Source organism: Physeter macrocephalus, chromosome 16 (assembly GCF_002837175.3).
Source record: "Physeter macrocephalus isolate SW-GA chromosome 16, ASM283717v5, whole genome shotgun sequence".
Classification (NCBI taxonomy): domain Eukaryota; kingdom Metazoa; phylum Chordata; class Mammalia; order Artiodactyla; family Physeteridae; genus Physeter; species Physeter macrocephalus.
This window is the reverse complement of record NC_041229.1, coordinates 46944781-46948555: the sequence shown is the minus strand read 5'-3', so window position 1 is coordinate 46948555 and position 3775 is coordinate 46944781.

The following is a 3775-nucleotide window of genomic DNA, read 5'->3' as shown; positions in this document are numbered from 1 at the left end:
ATCTAAAAAAAAAATGGTTCTGATGAACCTAGGGGCAGGACAGGAATAAAGACACAGACATAGAGAATGGACCTGAGGACATGGGGAGGGGGAAGGGTAAGGTGGGATGAAGTGAGAGAGTGGCATTGACATATATACACTACCAGATGTAAAATAGATGGCTAGTGGAAAGCAGCTGCGTAGCACAGGGAGATCAGCTCCGTGCTTTGTGACCACCTAGAGGGGTGGGATAGAGAGGGTGAGAGGGAGGGAGATGCAAGAGAGAAGAGATATGGGAACATATGTATATGTATAACTGATTCACTTTGTTGTAAAGCAGAAACTAACACACCATTGTAAAGCAATTATACTCCAATAAGGATGTTAAAACAAGAATTTCCATTTTGAGCCCCCCTTTAAAATATAGCATTCCCCTACCCCCCCCCCCCCCTACCCCCCGCCATCCCTGCTATGGCTTTAAAGTTCAAGATGAGGCAGAAGATTAACGTAGCAACATTTAGGAGTGAGGATGGGGCGGGTGGAGGAGCAAGAGGGAGGTAGGAGAAAGTTAAGCATTTGGGTAGGAAAAGGAGGGAAGGATATTTTTTTAGTGTTACCCTCAAGTAGGACTACCCAAACTCTAGTATGTATTTAGGTCATCTAGGGATCTTCTGAAAAGGCAGGACTGGGGCAGGACTCCCAGATGATGCTCATACTACTGGTCCATAGATGACTTTGAGCAGCAAAGCCTTAGAATCTGGGAATTTGCTATTCCACCTTGGTCCATCTGCATTTCATACTGGAAAGCTCTATTGTGATAACTTCTTCCTAACCTAATTTTTTTTGTTTTTGTTTTTGTTGTTTGTTTCATCAAAATACCAAATAGTGGAAACTCTTCAAAAAAATCATTTTATCATATACAAGGTACAGTTTAAGGCCCTATGCATGGAAGTGAGTAAAATGGGAAATAGAACATGGAGTAGTCAGGAACCCCTAATATACAAATGTTAGTTGTTATAAAGGGTGTGGTATTATGGAAAAAGCCCTGGACTGGATGGCAGAAGACCTGGTTTCCATCCTAGTGATCGTTAACTAGCTGTGTGCCTTTGTGCCTATCATTTCTCTCCAGTTCTCTGTTTCCTTTTCTGTCAAATAAAAGAATTGATCTACATGGCTTCTAAAATCTTTTCAGCTCTGACACTTGAGGAATCTATAAAGGAGATCTTATATCAACAGGAAGGGAAGAAAAGAAAGATGTGCCATCACACACAGAGCTGCCAAGGATCCTGTACATGTGATATTATAATGGAGGAATTTTCCCCTTGTCTGCCCAGATGCAAAAATGTTATTGGACTGAGAGACTGGGAAACTTGCCTGGTATGAAATTCTAGTACCCCGACTTCCCGGTTTGGGCAATTTAGCTGCTTGGGAATCTGTCCTCGCCCCTGTAAAGTAAGGCAGACCATGTAAACAGGCTCTCCAAGAACCTCAGTGTGGCTCTGGCAGCTTTGATTCTGAGGTTCTCCATCTTTGGGGCCACCCTCGGCTTTCACCTCATTCCCATACACTGATCAGCAGCCAAATTCTGAAGCCTCTTGAGCTTAAGGTCCCAGCCAAATGGCCCTACAGCCTTCCTGCTCAAGAAAGCCTCCAAATCCCAGCCTGTGGCCAAATCCGATTTTCCTAGCAACTCAAACCTTCTCCCCATAGCACCTCGCTGGATCCCAAGTCTCCCAGACACTGCAGACTCTACTTAGGCCTGTAGCAGCCAAGCCTAAGGGAACTGGGCAGGCCTACAGTGATGTCCCCAAAGGCAGGCCTATCCTCAAAGTGAGGATCAGCCCGGAGTCTGATAAGCACAGGGTAGGAAAGGGACTTGCTGTAGTGAGATTACCCAGACTCTGAGGCAATCTCCTGCAGCTCTGCCTCACGCCTCAACAGACCTGCCCTCCTTTCCTTTTAAATTACCAAACAGGCCTGTGGCTATTCTAACAAAGACTCTCAAGTCACCCATAAACATGCCTGAAACACAAGCTTCAGGCAGCTTCCTGTGGTTTGCCTAAACTGGCAGTGGGAAGGCAGCCTGACTCCCCCCCCCCATGTTCCTGAGACCCTGTCCTCAGCAGACACTCAGGGCATGGCCTCCGGAGGTGGCCACTTGGGATGCAGTGACCCTGAGGGCTGCGGAAGGGTTTATTTTTTCCCTCTCGTCCCAGCCTCAGCTGGGCTGAATGATGGGGCTGCCGGTACAAAGGATGCTTTTTATAAAGTTCTTCCTTGGTATTTTTGGTGTCTGGAAAGGGCTTTCTCTCCTCCCACGGTTAATTAGCAACATGACAGCATTACCCTTTCCTCAACAGAAAGTCTGTTCCTGGCCCCGAGGCCAGGCAGAGGGGGCGGCAGGTGTGGCCAAATGCTCCCTGAGGTTAACCTCAAACTTACACTTAAACGTGGTTAGAAGCAGTGTGAGAGGCAGGGTTAGCTTCCAATTGGGGCAGAGTGGGCAATCGGGCACAGGTCCCTGACAAGCTAGGGAATTGTTTTCTAGCAACTCAGTCAGGTGAGGGGACAGGAGAAGGGGATGGGGAACCAATGGGTGTTGGACACGTTTGTGAATTGTTCCTACAACAAAGGCTTTTTAAAACAACAGAGTGGAGCTTTATATATTTGAATGAGAAGCCCACAGAAGGACCTATTGTCAGGAGGAAAAATTGCATGAGTAATTGTGCATGACTTCAGTCTTCCCAGTTGAAATGTTAGGCGTGTTAAGGATGACTGGACATTCCATTGTTTTCAGCGTGGGGAAGAGGGAGGAAGGAACTCCTGGGAGGTGGGGAGGTAAGAAACTTAGAAGCTCTCCCCCACAACTTTTCCTTGCTGGGTCCCATGTTTCTCCTACTTAATTGAGCTACCACCTCCTACAGGAAGCCTTCCTTGATACATAACTCCTATCTTTTCATTATTTACTAGACTCTGATACTATTGGTAGGCCACAGCACAGTGGGCCTGGACTCCAGGACCAGACTCCACTACTTCCTAAATGTATAACCTTGGGCAAGTTACTGATCTTCCCTGTGCCTCAGTTTCCTTAACTATAAATGGGAGTAATATCTACCTTCTAGGGTTGTTGAGATCATTAAATGTGTTAATACATATAAGCCACATAGAACAGTGCCTGATGTATAGTACATACTCAGTAAATATTAGCAGTTATTATTTTTTATTTGTAACCACAGTGGCTAGCAAAGTTTGTAATATATCCTAGGTCAGAGGTTTTTCAACCCTCATATGCATCATAATTGCTTGAGGAGCTTTAAAAATACATGGGCCTGGGCTCCATTGGTCTAGCAGTGAAACCTGGTCATGGTATTTTATTTTTTATTTATTTATTTATTTATTTTTTTGTGGTATGCGGGCCTCCCTCTGTTATGGCCTCTCCCGTTGCGGAGCACAGGCTCCGGACGCGCAGGCCCAGCGGCCATGGCTCACGGGCCCAGCCGCTCCGCGGCATGTGGGATCCTCCCAGACCGGGGCGCGAACCCGGTTCCCCTGCATTGGCAGGCGGACGCGCAACCACTGCGCCACCAGGGAAGCCCTGGTCATGGTATTTTAGAAAAGTTCCCTGGGTGGTTTTATTACGCAACCAATGTTATAGCTGCTTAATGAATATTTGTTGAATGAATGTACGAATGAACCAAATGGGATTAGAACAAATAAGCTCAGGTTACCCCTTCCTTAGGAGCATCAAGACATGATTCAGTCTCCTTCAGAAAGTTGTCTCTTCCTGAGACAGGCT